The 23,070-nt window shown below is 43.1% G+C and overlaps 1 pseudogene; it reads left to right on the top strand.

The window, feature by feature from the left end:
* Positions 1-94: 94 nt before the first annotated feature.
* On the top strand, positions 95-9,115 carry LOC144828130 (uncharacterized; annotated as a pseudogene).
* Positions 9,116-23,070: the final 13,955 nt, after the last annotated feature.

Below are 23,070 nucleotides of genomic sequence, written 5' to 3'. Positions count from 1 at the left end.
TCCATATTTAAAGTGTATGTCAATCTGTACTCCATAGTATGTACATCTGTTCAAAGTGCAAATAATTATTCAAGACTATTGGAAGCAGAAAAAAATGATGCCAGTGAATAAAGGAGGACAACCTGGAAAAGGAAAGAAACGTGGGCCATACAAAAAATGGTTATTAGAGGTAAGCGCACATTATAAGCCATTATACCAAATCTGTTCAGAGGACACTTCAATCTACAAACCAGATTTACTCATAACGGTTAGTAACCTCAGGAGACACTGTCTTCTATAATGACAATTTTTATTAAAGTCTGCTTTCTACACCAGTCACTTTCAACTTAAATGCCGTTAACAGTACTACAGAGTCTCTTCTTTCTTTTTGAGGCAAGAGTGTGAAACAGGCTTCCTTGCAAAGAGTATGATCTGCTCTGCATGAGTTTCGTTTTACCCTGCTGTTTTCTTTCTTGTGATAGTTTAGCTAGGTAGGCCATTAATAGAAGGAACATGTAAGTAATTAAATTATTGTTAGCTATGTACTTAATATATTACTGTAATCATCTTCAAATTCATGTTCTGCGGAGACAAAGCATTGCGTTGTGGAATTAAATGGTGCAGCAGGTTTAACGTGATCACACAGTTCATATCAACAGACAGAGGGTTGAGGCTTATAACACTCCACACCTGACAATACAATATGTGAGGAATAAAACAGTGCAAAGAACCATGGAGTACACTCCTATATACTCATATACCAGGAAATGAAAATTTCATAATCTGACACAAACACAGTAGGTTCAGCACTGAGCAAAGTATAAAGGTAATCGAAACAGTCTCTGTGTGCACATTGAAAAACTCCCAGTCCTCAGTAGTTTCTTTTTGTTCAAAGTCGTTCTTTATTTACTTTCTTGTTAAAACTCAATGACCATAGCTGACGCATTTTGTCCCGATCATTCTCATGTTCTATCCTAATAGCCATGCATATGTGGTGAATGCACACAAGACAAAAAATAATGAATGCTGTAGGTACAAGAATTGCTCGACAAGTGAGGGACTTTTAGAAGTCGCAAAAAGACTTGTTCTAAATGTTACCAAGTGCAGAATTGAATTAATTGGTCCTTTTTCTGCATGAGAGTAGACTGAACATTTAATTAAAGAAGCAGATGACAACATTATGAAATATCCAGCACCGAAGAAAGTAAACGAAGGATCCTTGCAGACTTCAAGCACAGGAGACGACATTATCCCCAAAGGTACAGTATGAAATTATAAACTCCTTTTTATACCGCTTGCATTAACAATTTGATGTATGAAAGTATATAGTTTGAAAGCACATCACTTGTAAAAATGAAGGTCCTAATCAACCCACATTGAGTTTCTGCCACAAAAAAATTAATTGGTTAATGATGTATAATACATTTACAATCTAATTAGACATATCTTGCTTACTAAATGTACAGAGACATACTTTTTTTGTTATAGTTATTCATACATCACTTTCTGCAGAGCAGTGTACATTGCATTCAGACAACTGTAGAGCAATACCATATTATATCCCACCAGTAGATGACACAGATGAAGATCCAATTGACGCTGTTTGGGATACGCTTTGTAGCAGCTTAAAAGGTGAAATGGATGCTCTGCTTAAAAATGATTTCATTAATGACTCGGATTCTGGTTTTGAACAATTTTTGGATCAAATTGGATACACCATTCAAAATGAGTACGAAGTAATTCACATTTGTGCTGATCACACTAATATCACAAATGAATCATCACCTATTTTTGAGGGCTCCAACAAATGCTTAGGGGTGGTTATACTATTGCTTTGTTGCTTTATTATTCGTTTTTGCTTGAGTGATGAGGCAGCTGGATATATGCTGAATCTCATCTATTTGCTCTTGCCAAGTGATAATAGAATGTTCAGAACTATGTATCATCTTCACAAATATATCAAAAAAATTGATAAGGCCCCAAATATTAATTACTATTGTGCCACTTGCTATACGCATGTTGAGAAAAACACTCAGACCTGTCCTAACCAACACTGTATGAAAGATTTGATTCAAAGTGACTCAGTGTCTTATTTCATTCAGCACAGCCTAATTGCACAGTTACAGACTATGTTTAGAGGAAAACATTTTACAGAAATGTTGAGGAAACATCGATTTGATCACTATATGGAGAATGAGAAACAAACAATGAAAGATGTATATGATGGGGAAATGTATTTGGATTTATTCAAGAGTGGATTCCTGAAAAACCCTAACAGCCTTTTATTTGCAAAAAACACAGATGGTGTTGCTGTATTTAAAAGCTCCAGTGTACTTAATGGTAAACGAGATGCCTGCATCTCAAAGAAAACTGTGTGAAAATATATTACTATATGGTATTTGGATTTCCGCAAAAAAGCCCAAAAAATGGTCTTTCTTAAAACCATTATATATTGAACTTGCACAGCTGGAAGTGGAGTGTCATTTAAAGATCACAACAATTGTAGTTTTACTTGCCACGCTACCCTCTGACAATCACATTTGATTTACCAGCTAGTTGTCTTGTTTCAAACAGCACCCAGTTTAATGGGAAGTTTGGGTGCTGGCATTGTCTAAAAGAGGGTGAAGTCACTGTGTCAGGAAAAGGGCACTGTAGAGTATTTCCTTACAATGCTGAAAACCCAAAAGGCCCACCAAGGACACTCGATACTATTAAAACAGATGTAAACAGTGCAATAGCAAATATCGAGAGTGGACTTTCTGATTACAGTGTAAGAGGGATCAAAGGTCCCATGTAGTTCATGTTTTTGAAACATTTTTGTGTAAGCAGAGGATTTGTGATTGATTACATGCATGGTGTATGTAGTGGCATTATGAAATTGTTGATGACCCTCTGGTTCACTAAAGAATATAAGCATCATTCATACTCTTTTTATGAAAAAGTCAAAGTAGTTAATGGCTATTTGAAACAGATAAAACCCTCACTGGATGTTAGTAGAGTTCCAAGGTCTGTTGATGAACTACCATATTGGAAGGCCTCAGAGTTTCGAAACTTTCTTTTATTTTATGGAATGCCTGTGTTAAAACACGTTTTAGATAGATCACGCTATTTACACTTTTGTGTACTTATGAAAGCAATTCATAAGCTATTAAATGATGACATTAGCCAGGAAGATTTAAATATAGCAGAATGCTCTATTACTTACCGGTAATCTTCATTACTCCTGGTCCCGTTGTCCTCGTCCCATTCATAAATACGTGGAGATAACCATCTCCCGACAGAAAAAAGATCAGAAGAATGCTGGGACACTAACCCCGCCCCTCCCACCGGGAGTACATAAGGGGTACTTACCCAGCATTCCACCTGAATAACCAAGCCCCCAACAGGAAGGCCGGCCGTCCAGGAGGGAGGGCGGGGCGTATGAATGGGACGAGGACAACGGGACCAGGAGTAATGAAGTTTACCGGTAAGTAATAGAGCATTACCCCCTGTTCCCTTATGTCCTCGTCCCATTCATAAATACATGGAGAATACCAAAGCAGAAAAAGCCGGCCTTCCCAAACCAAACAGAAGGCAACCCAGGAAACCACACCAAGGCAGCAACCGCAGGAAGCAAAAGGCAGAACCGGCGAAACCCCAGGCAGAGTCCCCGACAAGAGGGACCCCAACCAGACCAGCACACACCCAACAAAACCATGGGAGAACCGCCAGACGACCAGACCGGCAACCACAGAAGTCAACCAGCCCACTGCAGGAACACCCCACAGCCAACCAGCGAAGGGGAGAGCACAGACACCGAAGCCAACATAGGCCAGAGGAAAACAACAGAGAGGAGGCCAACCAAAGCGAAAGGCCAAGAGCCACCAGGCCAGCAAACCAGCAAGCCAGAACGGGGCAAAAGGAGCCAAACCCAGGCACAGAGACCTCACACCAGGCAAAACCAGACCCCGGAAAGAAAGAAAACAGGCAGGGGACAAGCGGGCCAGAGGAACACAAAGTCCCACCAAGCCGACCCCGGGAAACCAAAGGTCAGAGAAGCCCACCAAGGTCTGGACCAAACCCGAAGAGAAGGGAGGAAAACGACCCGACCCCAGAGAGAGGAAAAATCCCCTGAACCGAACAAAAGAGCAGCAGGCCACAAGAAAAAAAGGGCCAGCAGCCAGGGGAAGTCCACCAGCACCCAACCCGGAAGGCAAGACAGAGCCCACGGACAGGGAAAGAGGGAAAACCAGGCACCATACGAAGAGCAAACCGCAGGAAGCCAAGCCACCAGGCCCCGAAGATGAGGAAACAAGGCAGCACAGGGAACCAGCACCTCCAGGAAACGCGAGCAGCAAGAACCAACAAGGGCAACCAACCCGGATAAAGAGACCTGGAAAAAAAGAGGAAAAGGGAACCGAAGGAACCCCAGGAATCCCAAAACACCACTCCAGCCAAACCGGAGGAAACGGGAGCAGGAAGCAACAGCCCGAAGAAGGCACACCCCTACCAACATAGAAGGAGTGCAACCGGATGGACTAAGGACCCGGAGAACCCAAGACGACAGAAAGGGAACCCCAAGGAAGCCAGCAACAACCACAGCCAAACCAAAGCAGAGACAGGCCAGGCACAAACGACCCCAAACAGCCCAAGCAGAAGGCCGGGGCAAAGTACCAGAGGGCAGAGATACCGAGGTACAACAACCCCAGAGGACCCCACAGAAGCAACAGAAGCCAGGGAGGAAAGCACAAGCAAACCAAAACCCACAGTCCGGCACGACCCAAAAAAGGGCACAAGCAAGGGATAAACCCCAGGGCAAAAACGGCAACCCAGGACACAGCCAGGAAGCCAAAGCCGAAGCCAAGGCAACCCCCAGGACCAGAAAGCCCCAAAACCAACCCGGAGGAAGGCAAAAGAAGCAAAGACCCTAGCAGAGCAAAGGGCAGAGAGCAAACAGCCCCAGCAACGCTTCAAAACAAACTCAAGATGAGGGAAGACGGGAAACAGGAGCGGGAGAGGCCCCAAAGGCCGGAAAGCACCACCCCCGCCAGGAAACGGAACCCGCAACCCAGTCCCAACAGACAGGCCAGGACAGGTGCAAGAGTACAACCAGGCAACCCCGAGCAGGCCGCACCAAACAGGGAGCAGCGGACCAGCCAAGAAAAGGAGCCAACAGGGAGGAAGGCCGAAGGAAAAGCAGAAGCAACAGCAAGCCCGCAGACCAGGAGCCTCCAAAACACAGCCCCCCGGAACAACAGGAGCACAGGGAAAGCCGAAACACCACAAAGCAAGAAAGGCAGTGAATACAGACCACACCACAGCCAACCAAGCCGGAGAAGAACACCGCAGGCCAGAAGAGACACAACGGAGGCCAACAGAACCCGTGGAAACCAACCAGGCACCACAGAACGACCACTCAGCAGCACCAACGAGACCAGACCAGACCAGCAGAAGCACTCAGGAAAGGCCCAGCCAGCAGTCAAGGGGCCAAACTGAAGACAACCCAGGGGAAGCCAAAAGCCACCAAGGCACCACAGCCGACGAGGTGACCAGAACACCACGCAGCATGGATGAACAGAGAGGAAGGTTGCAGAGCACCCCAAGCACACTGGCAAGGGAAACAGACTCCGAAAGGAGGTCAAACAGGGACTACAGAGCTCGCCAAGAACCAGCAGCCCGGTGGCCCGAAAAAGAGGAACAAACCTCAACCAAGGGGAGACCCCACACAGGAGAAAATCCAACCCCAGAGAGGAAAGGGCCCAGGCAAAAACCCCGGAAGCCAGGACCCCAACAACCACGTCCAGGACACAGCCAAGAACCATGCAGAAGCGCAGGAAAAGGCAACATGGAAAGGGACCACGAGAGGCAGAGCAGGAGCAGGAAGACCGAGGCAACAACCGGCCCTGCAGCCAACGGCACACCATCCAGGCGAAGCCACAGGCCCAGCCCTCCAGAAGCACAGGACCCCAGAGCACCAACCTAGAGACACAGGGAAGGACCAAGCCCAGGCGAGGCCAAGAAAACCCGCAGGGGAGGCCGAGCCCCACCAGCAACAAGGCCCCCTCCCCAACGGACAACTCAAGGCAGCCACGAAGGCAAAGCCAGAGCCGAGAAGACAGAGCCAGGTCCGAAAGACAACGGGAAACACTACAGCCACCACGCCCTAGCCAAAGGGCACCAAGGGGGTAGAAAACAGGACCCGAGAAGAGCTCAACAACATGGCCAGGCCCCAAGGAGCCTGAAAAAAAGAACACGTGGAAAAGCGCAGCAGCCCAAGGGACAAGAAGCAAAAAGACAGTGTGTCCAAGGCAGTCGGAGCAAAGGAGCGAGCTCAAGCCCAAGGTCGCAACCACGGGCAAGCACAAACAGCAGGGAGCACACAAACACAAACACAGCACTCCCCAAACTGCAGAAACAAGGAAAACCAAGGGATACGCCCAGAATCCCAAGAATCCTAGGGAAGAACACTGTCTCCCACAACAAAGAAGCCGCCGGAAAAACTGCGACCCAAAAGCAGAACAGGAGTCAGAAAAAGACCAGCCACGTGGAAAGTCCCGACCAACAAGGTGCAAATGAAGAGAAAGCACACGGACAACGAGGCGTCGAACAACTGATGTGGAGACGCACCCCCAATATCACACCTCAACGACCTCAGATGGACGAAAGGCTGAGCGGACCACCGGAATCCAAGCCATGAGACCATGAGGGGAAACAGAGGCCCGCACAGTGGACGCAGAAGCCCACCGAGCAACCAAACCCATACACAATGCGGTGAACAGCAGAAGCGGGAGTGAAAAAGGAGCAACCACGGCAGCACCAGACTCAGCGCCCTGCGAAAAAAAAGGGGGACAGCACACAAGCAGGAGACATGCATACACATGACGCCGGGAGTGTAGCAAGGACGGCTACAACCGTTCGTCATCCCACACAGGGCACCACGCTCCCCAGAGGCCGCGAAGAATAGCCACCAGGCACCCCAGCGGCCATATCCTGCAAAAGAATAGCAGCAAAGCACAGCAAAGATAGCAAAACATGTGAAAGAACCAACACAGGGGAAACTCCGACATGAAAGGCCGGACACAAACACCAACCCCGCAGCGGCAGCAACACCAGAGGCACAAGCCCGGCAGAGGAGAAGCACCTCACTCCATACACACACCCTGTAGTAGGAAGCAGCCCAGGACACGGCAGCGCTAGTGCCCCCATACACCCGCAAACACAGTAGCGCCACCTTACAGGGTACAGGCAGTGAAGCGCAGCTATCGAAGTTCCGCCCATGGGTCACGGGAAGTATGATGCGCACAGCACGGCAGAAACTACAGTGCACCACAGGAAGATTGAGCGATATTACCGAGACACGAACCCGGCTCCTCCTGGTCCGAGGCCGAGCACCCCAGCCTCGAGGCCAAATCCTCTCCCAGAAGCAGGGACTCGTGAAGGCCAGTGGAAGAGCGCTCGCCACGCAGAAATGAGGCCCTGGGACAGAAAAAGAGGAGCAATCCCCGGCATCCCCAGCCCCACCGACATGCTGCAGCCCATACCAGGACCGGGCAGTCCGGGAAGCGGAAATCAGAGAAGTTCAAGACCACAGAGATCAGCCAAAGAGAAGCGTGCGTTCCACAGTCGCTCAGAACAGACCGAGAAGGAGTTGTGTGACTGGATCTTCAAGTCCGAGTTCTGAATCATCCGCTGTTACATCCAGTCAGGGAATACGGGGAATCACACGAGTGCGAAAGATAGGAAAGACACTCGCTTTCAAATCTCCACTTGAACGCCTCGCGCTACCCCTCGCCTCAGAGCAGGTACAATGAAGGAAACAAAAACACCGCTATGCGGGACTCACCCGGTGTGTGGGCCGGCCCAGGAACAAGGCCCCCACTCCTACACCCAGCTCCGGACATCCAACGGGGCACCAGGCGCATCGCGCCTTCACCCGGCCAGCCAAGGAAAGACGCTCCCAGCGACCCGGAACCAACCGGGAGGCAGCGCACCAGCCGCAAAGGGCCGGCAGCCTCGGACATTCAGCCAGGAACAGCCCTGCCTCCCAGCAAGCCCGGCAGGCCGGAAGGCAGACCAACAAAAATCCCTCGCCCACGGAGCCAGGCAGCCGGGCTGGGGGAGAAGAGAAGAATCGCATGCCGCCCCAGCCCAGCAGGAGCAGCACCAGCATCCAAGACCAAACTGTCGACAGACAGAAAAAAGAACAGGTGGAATGCTGGGTAAGTACCCCTTATATACTCCCGGTGGGAGGGGCGGGGTTAGTGTCCCAGCATTCTTCTGATCTTTTTTCTGTCAGGAGATGGTTATCTCCACGTATTTATGAATGGGACGAGGACATAAGGGAACAGGGGGTAACAGTGTTTACTTTTGGTTGTGCAACTGTTTAAGGATTGTTATGAAAAAAGATTTTTGACAATGAATGTTCATCAATTGGTCCACTTAGTAGACAGTGTAAGAGCAGCAAGGCCTCTGTTTACTGCCAATTGTTTTGTTTTTGAAGATCTTAATGGTTTCCTTTTTACAACATGTGCATGGTACAGTAGGTATAGAAACACAAATTCTAGATGCAGTAAATATGATACAAGTAATACCTGTGTTAATGGAAAATCATTTGTCGCCTGATAGTGTTGAGGCACAATTTTACCAGAGTATGATGTGTTCATATAAGACAAACAGAGGACGATATTTTAAAATTGAAAATCGCATTTACAGTGTTGGTTCTACATACCCTTACAGCTTAACAGAGAATGAATATATAGCAGTAACTTAGATTACTCATATTTTAAACTCTGATGTAGTAGCCTATAACAAAATATTTTTAGAACAAAGCAATATTCTTGTTTACAGCTCAAATTACACTCGCATTCAGAGGAGAGACCAACGTGTAATAAAATATGAAACAGAATCTGGAGTGTTTGCCTATGGCAGGGTCACTAGATTCATTCAGTGTAAGCAGTCAAACGTGTTTGTTAACCTAGCACTCATGGTTCCACTTAAGTGTGAATCCTATGACATCAGGGAACCAGTTCATCTGGTTGTAGTAGATAAAAAGATCACAGCTATCAGGATATCAACAATAAAATGTGCCTGTTTTTACATTGGGGTAGAAAATGAAGCATTTGTAAGTGAAATGCCAAATCGATTTGAAATAGATTAAGGCAAATCATGATAGAAAGTTCTGCTACATGCACATCTCTTTTTATAGCGCATTTGATTAGAAATCATCTTGATAAGCATTCTTACCCTGTGCTCCAAGAACACCTAGGTGTCCACGACACCTACGCAGGGGTCCTAGACTGCTCATTAAACATAGTAATGTTGGCCAAATAATAAAGTGTATATCAATATAGAAGCAAAATGTACAACTGAACATTCAAAAAGGTTTTATAAATGTGCAGCAATAGGAAATTGGAGGATAATAATTCATTGGTATCCTCGAAATCCAAGTACATCAAATACAATACAGTATGGCCAATGGGCAGTGCTTAATTTGTGCCTGTGCTTTCCGGTGCTTAGCACCGGCACTTAATTGACAGGGCCGGGTCTACGCATCTCACATGTGTGTCACACTTGCATATTGATGTTTTTAAGAGTTTGCCCTTAATATAACATTCTGTGCTCAGAGTGTTCAATCGTGCAGGTTACAGCGGTTAACAATAGCTGCCCTGCCTGCACTGAGGCTGCCTGCCTGCCTGTGGTGCTGTGCCGTCCATTCGTCCAAGAGTCAGACAGAAAATAAGTTATGTATGTAGCTTGCTTGCGTGATCATGGCGGCCACGGGACCAGTACACACACTGGCGGGCGGCAGCAGTAGTTCTGTCTGACACACACACTGATTTATTGGGGGCGTCAGGGGCGGGCTGGATTTGGTTTCTGTTCTGTTCTGATAGGGGGGTGGGGGCTGTGCGCACAGCGTGCACAGATTTTTTTTATTTCACATGACCACGCGCGCCTCTTTGCAGCAGCTCACTGCTAAGTCATCTGCGTGCCCGAACTGACCCCCACAGACGACGACGTTGAGGCTGATCCTGAGGGCATGGCACTGAGGACAGGGCAGCCTGTGTGCAGGGCAGGCAGGCAGCCAGGCCTCGATGTGCAGTACTGTCTGGTGGTTCTGGTAGCACGGGTAGCAAACAGTGCACCAGGCCGCCTAATCGTAAAACACAGTTATACACTGAGCCGGACCGGGACCCCCCTCTACGAGTAAGGTGAGTATTGAAGTTAAATAAAAGAAACAGCGAGTGAGCTAGTTTGTAAACTACTGAGTGAGCAAAGCTAACTAAACGGCTAAGCCAACTAACTTAGAGCAATTCCAATACCGTGCAAAAAAAACCCCACTAACGCTGTATTTTTATTTTTGGTAGTGTGTGTGAGGTATTTGTCCGGTTTAAAGATCACCGGCGTGCGTGTGTGTGTGGGGGGAGGAGGGGGGAGCAGCCCTGCTGGCGGCACTGCCTTGTTTTCCACAGTTAGTTTCCACGTCTTTCCAGCACTGCAACTAACTCGGTGACTGAGTCCGGTATGAATTCTCTCTGGGTTTCAAAAAATAATGGGAATGGCATTGTTTACTGAAGTCTAAAACCTGCAACCTTCCCTGGCTTTCCAGCAGTCTAGCTCAGTAAGTCTGTCAGTCATGTTCACGGACATTGGCTTCTAGATGCTAAAGTGGAGAGCTTATTGCGAGGATGGGCTACTGATTGAACAGGAAGGTTTTTACAGCCTTGCTAAAACCGGAAACAGACGATTACTTGCAAAGTAAGACAGGCAATGAACGCCAAGCTTCTGCCGCAGCGACTGACAAGCTTTATTGCCACGAGGGTAGTAGGTTACTTATTTCCAAATTTGAAGGAGAAACATCAGTCAGATCTTAGATATCTGCAAGCGCTCCGCAAATGATGTTTCTTCGACATACAATCAGGCGGTTGCGTGCTTTCTGCACTATGAGGCCCTGAGCATGGCTCTGCAATGCGTTAGAGGCCAATGCGGCTTCTCCTTGCTCCTGTCACAGAGCAAACATTTTTATAAGCCACATAGAGGACCTACATCCGTGTTCTGAACTCATTCAAGGTGACCTACATGTAGCTTGGTCTAGTGGCTTAGTGGACTAATGAGTCCACTGTAGGGTTCAGTTTTTGATCTCATGGTCACAGGTTCAAATCTGGGCGAATCCACTCAGCCTTTCATCCTTCTGTGGTCGAAAAAATGAGCACCATTGAGTTGGGTAGCAAAAAACGTCTGTTATTCAGTGCCACATGTTATGTTATGCTTTGAAGCAGCAAGATGGACGGATTTACTGTTAAATATCATACGTTGGGAACGGGCGCCCACTACTGTCACCCCAGACTGATGGCTAATAGTAAAAGAACATGGCATAGCATTTTCAGGTGAAAAAGTAAAGTTTTGAGTTTTTAGAAACTTGAGGGACTTGGCCATGATTGGAACAAGTTATAAACATATGTTGCTGGAGCAGATTGAGGGGTCCCATACTGTGAAGATGTTATGTTAAATGAACTTGTTGAGTGCACGAATATCTGTAGGTGTCTACGCGCTGCCTACTGTGAGGATAAAAAATACCTCTCTTGATTATAAAAAGGGGATTTATAATGATCTTTAGAGATGCTCAAGGTCCTTAGTACCTACATATAGAATCCCTAATTGGATTTCGTTTTTCCAACCCTTCTGCTGTATTAATAGGTGCTTTAATCATGAATAAAAAAGAGGGAGACTAAGAGCCAGATTAAGGTCCAGTACCCGTGCTTCTCTCTAGGATTGACACTTCTAATCAGTGTGGGTACTTGTTTCTATGTGGTCTAGGTATAGAAAACGTTGAAAGAAAAGGTGTGGTCGGAATATATGGTTGATAATCAATTGTCTTACAAAGAATCTATCCAGTATACTGTACCTAACATATCAATTTGAGTTCATTGACAATTTCGACCCATCAGTTAAACGTCTCTCCACCAATTGCAACATATAGATCACATAGTGGTACATTTTGAGATTTACACACATTTTCTAATTTGAGTTCACTTTTAAGTTGTTGTCATAGGCTTCACAAATGCTAAAATATGTTATGTTATATTGATTTGTATAGCACACTAATCACCCAAGAGGGTATCCAGGCCCTTGGGCAGGTGTGTACGTGTTAGTTATTTGATATGCTTATGTGAAGAACTAGGTCTTCAGCTTCTTGCGAAACTCAAGACATGAGGAGGTAGCTCTAATGTGTTTGGGCTTGGGGATGTGGGTGGGGCCAATAAAGGAAGTGGGTTGAGCCACAAGATGTTATGGGTGGATCCGGGGAAGTTGGTGTGGCCTTTTAAAAATGTGAGCACCTGCACTTCATATTTTACAAATTAAGCACTGCCAATGGGTGGTCTCAATTGATTTTAGAAAACTTTAACCTTCCCATTACAAGTAAAATGTTGAGTTTGTTTTTGCATGTGTTTGTGAATGCAATGAAATATATCATAATTTGTGTATTTGTTTGATGGATGCTTGTTTCCCTCATTTGGTGTATTGTTTTGCGGTGGGAATCATCAAGTATCAGATGTCTAGATAAAGATTCTGCTGCATAATGTGCCTCCAGTGATTGCATAATGTGTAGCAATTTTTTTGTTACGTTATTTACTTTATCCTGCCACATATTTTCATACTTAATTGTCCCTTAACTTCAGTGACCATTCATACAATGGCTAATGTTCATCTTTATTAATGCTAGGCATTGATCTTTTTACAGTGGATGCTTATTTTACCTGGTTTGTACTTAAAGAAAATGGCAAAAATAAATAAATGTTTTAAAAAATACTCTAACTTGTACATAGTTTGCTAAAGCACATTATATGCTCAGTTGTGTATAATAGAAAACATATATGTCATTTTGGATTTATCTGCAATCATCCAACAGTTTGCATTTTTCTGGAAACCTCAAACCAAAGTGGTGGATGTGCTCTTTAAATAGACAAGCAATTCCTGTTAAAATCACCAGAAGCAAAAACATCTTAAGGAAAACACAATATTACCTTTGAAGTAATCAGATACATATTTTCAAATCAGCCCAAAGTCATCAGGAACAATGTCATCTTGTAAAGTTATCTGCGAGTCATTTTCAAGCCATCCTTAAATCATCATGAATAATGACACCTTCTGAAGTCAGCAGATACTCATTTTCAAGTCATCCTTAAATCATCACGAATAATGACACCTACTAAAGTCATCAGATACTCATTTTACTGTCATCATCAAATCATCAGGCTGAGCTTTTCAGCTTTGCTGATGACTTCAAGAGCTTGATGATGTCTGATGATGTGAAAATGACATCTAATGTAGTTGCATGATCATCGGAGGACTCTAGGATGGCTTCTAAAGTAATCCTGTTTGACCTGGGCTCTCTCCAAAAAAATACTGAGTGATGGTTTCCTCTCTGTATCCCTCCTCTAATCCCTCTTAATCCTTGAAATGCTTGGGTACATGCTGGTATTAGGGTGTTAGAGTTTCCTACAGACACTCTCCTCAATGATCCTGTGTTGTCTGACCTAGAACAGGGTATGGAAGTGAAAAACTGTGAGTGTTCATCCTGTACACATACCTCTTAATGTAAAAATAAAGATACTGCCTACAATCTCCAAAATCAACATCTCTCTTTCATTATGCATATTATGAAAATAGTGGGGCATCACAGACAAAGACAAAGACTTGACCTTCCACAATTAGTCCTATTATTAAAAACTGTGGTCTTCCCTCAAAATGGTGGATTGAGGGAGGCGCAATGACTCTTCACAATATGGCAGATTCTGGCGTGGGATGCCAACTCCTCACAACATCCGGTGGTGCAGTTCAGACTCCTCAAATATCTCTGATTCAGGATTGGTTCCTACCACGTGGTGGAAAACCTCAGGGAGGGGCAGCTGCTCATAGAGTTTTGGAAGGAAGAACGGTTGAGGTGTAGGGGCCACCTGTGATATTTTTGCCACATCTATTGATAGTGGTGTTTGTTTCAATAAATCAATCTTATACAAAGTGAATTTAACAATGTTAATGAGATTTGAGAGGCAAGGGGTGTCTGCAAACATGCAGTGTCATATCTCCAGCAACCTTGGAGGAACAGAGACGGGTAGCCATGTCCTGTTGCACAGTTACAGAGCACCATCTTAGAGGCAAAATGTAACAACTCTAGTTACACAATCAGCCAGTTCTCTCTAATTATAGCCCTTTATAAGTTGTGTCCATTAACAAAAACTGTGGAATCTCTTGAAATGGAAGATTTCATGGACAGCAGTTGCGGCCGGCATGGCTCACGAGTGGGGGGGGCAAGTGCAGGGGTGCTGAGGGGTTGGTGGGGGGGGGGGGTCACGATGGAAGGAGGGAGCAAAAACAAAACAAATTAATCACTTACCTCACCACAGCCGGGTCTCACTTCCCTGCTCCTGCTCTCCTGCTTCCGACTTCAGCAACAGGAAGCAGGCTGCCATGCTCCAGTCCCTAATCCAATCCCAACGCTGCAATGCAGCATTGTGATTGGTCTGAGCGCCAGGACACAGCGCTCATCCAAGGGCTGTAGGGGTGGGCATTACAGCCTACGTGGAGAAGTGGGAAAGTGAGCATTACTGGTTTGGGCGGCCCGATTGGGCCGACCAAACAGTCATTGCTCACTAAGGGGTGGGCAAACCATTTCTCCACTGCCCTGTTTACAGAGCAGCCCCGCCCACCTGCCCACTGGAAAAGAAAACATAAAGTGATAACGGAAACCTATTGCCATTTCATGTTTTTGTTCTACTACTGCTTGGAGGAGCCGCTACTGATGGACAGTGGTTGTGGTGTTCATCCAGCATTATGTTATGTTATTTGTTATGTTATTTGTTTTTTGTATCGCGCACAGCTGCCCCAGCAAAGGGGCGTCCTGGCGCCCTAAGGGGCGTCCTGGCGCGTTACTGGTAGTTTTCCTGTGCAATAAATGAAATGTTCAAATAGTTCACGATTTTTCCCTGTACCCAGGAGAAATATTTTCCATAGCAGTAATTCACATATGGGCTCCTTGTAAAAAAGCATGCCTGATAAAAGCACATTGATCGTTCAGTGAAAAAAGTATGTGCCACAGAGTAAATTACGAGTGACAAAGTATTGTAAGGGTCCTATAGATTTTCTTGACCTACTTCCAAATATATATATCTTAAATATATGTTTATCCTCAAGGTATGTAGATATTAAGCTAAGAATAGTAAATCTGTACTTCACTCTATGCAGATACCTTTCAATATTTGTGCCCTCAATATTTTGTCTACAATGTTAAGGTACAGCAATATTCTCTACTCGATATTCCAGAATAACACCTTGCACTTGTCCTCATACAATCTAGTGCCAACACCCAATGTTAACTAAAATTGCTACACCCAATACTCAATTTGAGCTGCTAATTGCCGGTGGGGGCACATGCACTGATTTTTAGGGACCAGCTCATATTTTTCCTACATCAAGTATGTACCTGGTGCAAGATATAAAAATGCACACAGATAAGAAATTGGAGGAAGAAAAAGACAGCAAAACCATCACAAACAAAAATCAGGAAAATGCAAGTGTTACAAAAGGGAACAGGGCGCGTGTATGGGAGGGGATTAAAGACCACCAGCCTTGGTATTCGCTGTGCCATGTTTATTTGCACTGGTTCCGACTTCTGAGCAGTACTTCGGCCCTGGCTCACTTCCTTTCACAAATTAGGCACTGGGTGCACCTTAAACTATACGAGTCCTGAAAGGGAAGGCACTCACTGCCCCTCCCACCCATTTAGTAATCCTTCTGCACACAGAAAGAGTTTTTGCTGGAGGTCGCAGGTGGGGCCCATTGGCACTCTTTTTTGGTCCTAGCACTTACTTTTTCGCAGCAGACGATGGACTAGGGCAACAAAGTGAAAAGCAGGGGGGGAGGAGGAGAAAGATGGGGAAAAAACGTGACAAAGGCAGAAAGTAGGAAGCTGCAAGAGTGAGATAGAAGGACAGGGTGTGTGGTGGAGAATGGCAGAGGCATGAGGTGGAATCAAGAACACGCAGCCCTGGTATTTTTGGACACGGACATTTAATAGCACTAGTCAATAGTTTACTTTTTAGACCCCAGCACTTACTCTTTTACAAATTAGGCACTGGAGAACGTACATCATCTGTGACTCATTTCTGCACTCGGTACATATGCCCTTCCATTTACAAAGGTGAATGTTCTTCAAAGCCATTTATCTGCAAGTCACACCGAGTAGCGGCTGAAAAAATAATGCGAATCTTAAAATGGCTCACACCAGCCTCCACTGTCACAATGACACTACAGCGTCCTTCTGTGTACAAGCTGCCCTCTCGTTCTGGCGATGACATTTCCACTTCACAAGGGCAAGGCAGCTCCCTTCCCCACTGTTAATATGAACATAGCATAAAGTATTGTAAAACAGCCACTAAAGTGACATTCATGGGTTCTTTGCAAAAAATTATTACATGCTTTTGTCCCAACAAGTCGAAGATGTCATCTCATATAATACCTTGAGACACACTCCTCACTAATAACTTATATGAGGCCTGTCAAATTATACTGCCTGCATATTAATGATAAACATTGTTAAATGTGAAACCTTAGAGAGGCTGGTAATCTCAATTTAACTGCTAATTAAGACCATGGAATGAGGATTGTGGTTTTCGGCTTCAAGCTTCTGTGCAATTTTGTACAGTATAATAGCCGTGTCCAAGTCTCAAGCAGTGTCAAAGACAATTCTAACGGCGTTAATTTAAAAGTTCATCTTTCTCATTCGAGTTTTCCATTTCTGCACAGCAGTTGAAAAATAAGAATATTAAACAAATGATAATACCCTTAGCTGGAAATGAATGTGATGCGCCATTGTACGTGCCCGCCATATTTGGTAGGTCATGTCCTACAGAGCTATATTTTTAGTGTAAGTGCCTTTATTTATGACTAACTACGTAAATGGATTGCTCGACTTGTTGTTCAATAATTCCCATTAATTAGGAAGTGATTGTTTAAACAGTGCTCATTAATTTCAAGTTTTCTGTGAACCAAGGTTAAGAATTAATCTAACCATATTCTTATTTAGCTTTATTGGGTCATTTCGTGTACTCAGCTCTGTCCTTAACTAGATTAACCGTGCAAAGTCGAAGACGAAGGACAAGTCTCACGACCGAAACACGGTTTCATAATTTTTCACATCCCCAAGCAAGTATACGTTTGCAACTTTAAGAATGCAAATTTGGATAGAGATTTTTTTTAATACAGAAATGTTTAGGATGATTAAATATTAGTATCTATCTGTGTCCAAACCTCCTAAACTGTTATTTAGTGCAAACCTATATTGTGTGGTGTGTTTCAAATTACTTCTCCATATTTTCAACATGTTTAATGCACTGTTGACTGGCTTCCTCCATCACTACTCTTGGAAAGCATTATTTAACACTCTTGGAGTAATCAAAAGAGAGTGCCTCTACTTTGTTACAGACTGAAAACTCCAAAGAGACAGGCTTAAGTTTCACTAGAGTGAAAACAGGTGCGGTTTGAGAGAGGGTGACGCTAGTGTGATTCACAGTAATTGTCATTCTTGTTCAAAAGGCCTCCCTTCTAATGTAATTTTCGCTTCAAAATAATGTTCGATAGAGTCCTACTCTTATCGGGTGTGTTGCTATGAAACGGATTGCCAGTAGGAGTTTCTATGCCATGTGTGTAAATGCTGCTGTTAGTTTTACTCCTGCGTAAAAATACTCTGACAGCTGGTGTACTACCATAATATTGAGTTTGAAATATTGTGCTGCAAAATTGTTGAAGCCAAATATGGACCAAAAAAATTCGGAAGGTATGTATATATAGGAACGTATTTGCCCGAGTGGAAGAGGTGTGGCGCCGCGGCCAGGGCGACTGACGCTGGAATCTGGGGACCACGGTTCGATCCCCGGCTCCGGCGGCAGGTTAGCCCAGCACCATGTGACTCTGGGCAATAGCTCGCTTAATCTTCCCGACGGCCCCCCAGCGCCTAGAGACCCTTACGGGTGATTGTGCGCTTTACAAATGTGGACTTTACTTTACTATACTGAGTACCAGATATATGTCCTTGAGTAACTAAATGTATCTCCAAAAAAAAGCAACTGTGGAGTTATAAATTGTAAATCTAAACTTAACTATGTATACCTAATTACAAACCAACCAAGTATATGTGGAGTTACGTATAGTAAACTTGTACTTACCTATATATGCTTACCTTCTCAAACAAATTGTAGTCAAATTAAGGATACAATATTTTTGTAACTCTCACATTATGGGTCAAAAAGGAAGTGTAAGCTACTAAATAGAAATCTATCCTACACTACTTCCAGGAATATATAGCTCACACAGAGTATAGGGTGGCCAGGTGCTCACAAAAGGAAAATAAAGGGCTGTGAGGAGTGGGGGCACAACAGGTGTTTGGATGAGAACCCTCACTCACCCGAGGGTGACATGCTTCATCATTAAGCTCCTCCACAGACTGGGACATCAAGGTACCCAGTGTGGGCAACGACTTCCCGCAGGAAAGGAGCAGGAGTGTGTTTAAGGAGCACGTCAGTGTTTCAATACCTTTTTGGGTGGAAGTTAGGGGCAGAGTGCAATGAAAACGTTTATTTAAAACTACCTCAGTAGGAACAACCAACTTGTTGAGGTTAAAAGCAATGTAAGACAGGGTTATGGGTGTATACCCTGTATAATGGGTTACATCTGCCCAAATGACATGAACTGTTCCAAGTGATCCAGCGCTCTGACTGAAAATCTGTCTCACCAACGCTACCTATCACCTCAATACTGACCATTTATCATGAAACAGAAATTAGGCCCATAACACTAATGAGACAATATTTGAGCGTCTGAATCATGTGGCCTGATTAATAAAATCTATACTTATTCTATTTACACTATTATATACATCTGCAGTTTAACTGATTTCACCATGGTTATTAACATTTATCATTAATTATCAAGCCACCATAGGCGATTGGATCAACTGATGGAAAATAAATCATGAATAAACAAAACCTGCTTGTCTTTTCAAAACTAATTTTATTAACTTTATTCTTCATAAGGAAAATAGCATTCAAGGTTTAAAGTATTTATTTTATAAGCAAAACAAGAAAGCAGCATTTTATTAAGGAAATGTATTAACATACTGGCATCATGAAGGCAAGTTCAGAAACATGAATTATTAGCAGAATAACAGTTTCCATTCCCTAAACCCTATTTCCCTGTCTATTTCTCACTCCACCTAGAAAGGAAAAATCATTTAAAGTTTGCTGTCCTTACGTGCGCCTAAAAGTCCAACAGCATGTCACGTCAATCAGGAATCGGAAAGCAAGAGTTTTTTCCATGCTCTCTGTGGCAGGTTTTATACCTTTCTCTCTAGCTAAACTTTCTACATTTTACATTCTTTCATAAAAATCCAGGCTTGTCATTGGCTGAGCCATGTCAGTCCACTGTTAGGTCACCTCCGATTTTGACCAAGTCCAGGCTTCACATAAGCCCTATTGTTCTTAACTTCTACATCCTTTTGGCTTCCTCAAGAATGATACTTTTTCCCGAGTTCAGAACATTACTTCCTAATCTTGGCAGACAGTTCAAGTTTCTGTCCTTGAGCCTTCTCTCCATGAGCACGTTTAACTCGACCAAAAACTGTTTATCCATTTAATGATGACTGTACAGCAAAAATCTCCACAACTGCGCATGTGTGAAGTCTTCACTCTGGTCAAGTTTTCACGTCTGCAGCTCTCTCAGCCATTTTCTACTAATTCACCTTTAGGCCTTGATCCAGCGGCCTATAGGAAATATATCATAAACAACGCTACCTAACTCTATAACCTACTTCATAATATACCACTCTAACTCATGGACCCATTAACCAAATATGACATATTTTGGCCTACTGAATCAGGTAGTCAAATTAAACCTATATACACCTTATTTACAAATTATATACAACTATATACATCCGCGGTAGATGATGACAACATATGAACAAATCCTAACTATTTAAATGACCACCATGGCGATGACATCTAGCTAATAGTAACCTGCGCTTCTGGATAACCAAGACCAGCTTGAGTTCAAAAGTAAGATTTTATTAACTAATTGTAGATATTTCAAAATATAGTTTCATAAATGTAATTTTATTAGAATCAAAGCAAGCATATTTGAAAAGTATCATGAGAAAATACAGTTTAAGCAAGAAAATATAAGTTTAGCATTTCTAAAATCCTAAGTCCCTAACTAAGTTAAATAAATGAAAATAAAGTAAAGTTCTTTGAGGATTCTTACGTGCTCCACGCAAAGTCCAGCAGCACGACACCCTCATCCGAAAGTTAGAAAGCAGCAGCAAGCCCATCCCTAGGGGCATGGACTTTTTATACCTTTCTATGCTAGCTAATCTAAGTAAAGGAACATTTTCTGCAAAAGTCGATGTCTCATTGGTCCAAGAGTGACAAGTGACATGTCACCCACATTTCAAAACTTCCATTAGGTCATATTCTTTGGGACCATTGTCTTTCTTGTACGTGTTCCAAAGCTTCCTTGGTTTGCAACAAATTTAATCAAAAGTTCTCACTGACTCCATTTTACTTCCGCGGATGCCAAGTTAGCAAGTGTTCTTTCTACCGGTTTCTGACCTTGGCCACGTCCGACAGAATAATGACAACGCTTCATCTTTTTGCTCAGTGAATGTGACTTTGACGGAAACTTTTTTTTCAACATTGACATCTCGTGCTCCTTGCAGAATTAAATTCATCTTTTAGCAAACTCGAGCAAACTAGGCCCAAAAGCAGGCAACTTATTTTTCTAGTATAAAACAAACACAAGAAAAGTATTAATGTAAGAAATATCGTTTATTCTGTTTCCACCCTCCGTTTACTAATTGATTAACCCTCCCAATTAGTCTAATGTTACCTAGCAAGAAGCAAACAAATAAAGCAGCATTTTATATCTACCAGTCTTCATGAATCCATGAAACCTTATGTGCACCTAGAATAGTAGAAATGACATCACATAGACAAGGAAAGCAAAATAAGCACATGCCACTTTTAAATTTGCTGCAGTTAGTAATGACAAAACGAAAACGACAAAATTAATTTATTATTTTTACACGAACAAAAGATGCAACAATTATGCACGTTTATGAGCACACATGTTAATGTCCCCGTGTGTAAAGTTTAATCTAGGTTGTGTTAGCATAACACATCACAAATCATTAATATTTTTATTTAGGTTATGGAAGTATGACGTCACGAGTTTAAACAGATTTCTGTTTTCTATCTCGCTCCATCAACTCCCTCATCTGGTGATTAACAAATCACCACACCACCACCCAAAATTTGGAAATTTAGACTTCTTGGAAAATGATTCAAATTCATCTGTGTCAGTATTTCTAAAAACCTGTTTCTGCAAAATCCTTGCAATTGTCATAACGAGCTCTGTGTAATTCTTGTAACTCAATCTCCCTTTCCTCTTCTTTTTTGATTTTATAAATTCTTCTTTTCCTTCATTTGTTTCTTTCTCTTGTGCAACAAACAACCAATTTTTATCAAAACGAAAATGAATATTATCACAATCAAAGGTGCCAAAATCTTGCCAAGAACTGAACTTCCAATGTCATGGAACCAGTTTTTAATTGATTGAAATCTTTTTGAAAGTCTTTCTGTAAAATCTTCTTCTTCTAATGGAATTATCTCTGAATGCATCTCTGTGATGTTCCTAATGTACATCTCAATGTTCTTACTTTCGTCAGGGATATATGTGCAACAATGTTGCACATGCAAAATGCCGCAGACTCCTCCCTCTTTTGCTAGGAGTATGTCTAAAGCAAGGCGATCTTGAATCACCATGGACCTGATTGCAATGACCTCAACATTCACTAACTGGAAACCATCAGCAGTATCTGTTGACAATCTGTCAACAATTGTGGACAATTTTCTGATTCTTCCTGCGTTCAGGGTTATACCTACAAAAGGTATCACTGCTTGAAAAATATCTCCCAAAACCTCTGTGAAAGTTTCTCTTTTAACCCTATTTACATAATTGTGAATTTTGAACAATCCTTCCGAATCTCTGTCAACATGGAACATTTTAGGAAAAACAATCCCAACATAACAAGTCCCATACCAATGGTCAGGAAGGTTGTAGTAAGCCTTGTCACCACAAACAAAATAAATCCCAGGAAAAATTGGATCTTTTCCACCTTTAAATCCCCAAGCTCCCATGATCTGATATGTATCTTCACAATTACTTGCACCCACAAAGTAGTTATCAAAAAGTGTATTGTCTCTTCTAATGCAAAGCTTACCACTAATTGGTTTGTCTATGTGAATTGCAACATTATCAAGCATTTTGCCATTTAGCTTCTCATCCTCTTTCTGCCAGAACCTGGACTTAGTCTGCTTGACTATTTCATTTCTCTTGTAAATTGCTCTCCTCTCTTCAACCAGGTTCAAAAACTTCTTTCCTTCAGCACTTAGTTTGCATGTTAAATTGTTCTTATAAGCATACTCATAGGTGAGTTCATTAGTAACAAGGAAAAATTCCCTCATCTGTTTGGCTTTCTTATGCTTATTCAAAGCACCCTCAATTTTTAAATTTGCGAAAATCTCGTCAAAATCTGAATAATAGTATTCTAAGCGTCCAGTTTGATAGAACAAGCTAGCTAACACACTACATGTTACACCATATGTAAGAGGAAGCATATTGTATGTCACTCCCTCAGAAACAGAAGCAGGTAATTTAACGCAGACATAACAATCTTTTGCATCCATTACCTTGACGTATTCACTCAAAAGCTTTGTGAATGTATTGCTTGAAAAATCACTAATAGATTTGTCCTGATGAATGTTAGGTTGATGATCAATAACTTTGCCAGTTACACTATGTTTGTTTTGACTAACTAAAGCTTTGCTTGTCATGTTGGCTTTGTGAAAACCTTTGTTAATCTCAAATGGAATAATAACAGCTAAAACTAACCAGAGCAGAATCAAAATGAGCAGACACACCAGAGTCATCTTACAGCATCTCTTAAAAATGGAACATCTTGAAGTACTCTGTTCCATAACGTAAGGCATCTTTGGTTATTTT

The sequence above is a fragment of the Lissotriton helveticus genome, chromosome 4_1, assembly GCF_964261635.1.
Source record: "Lissotriton helveticus chromosome 4_1, aLisHel1.1, whole genome shotgun sequence".
In the NCBI taxonomy this organism is placed as follows: Eukaryota; Metazoa; Chordata; class Amphibia; order Caudata; family Salamandridae; genus Lissotriton; species Lissotriton helveticus.
Note: the sequence above shows the minus strand (reverse complement) of the source record. Positions and strands in the feature narration are given on the sequence as shown.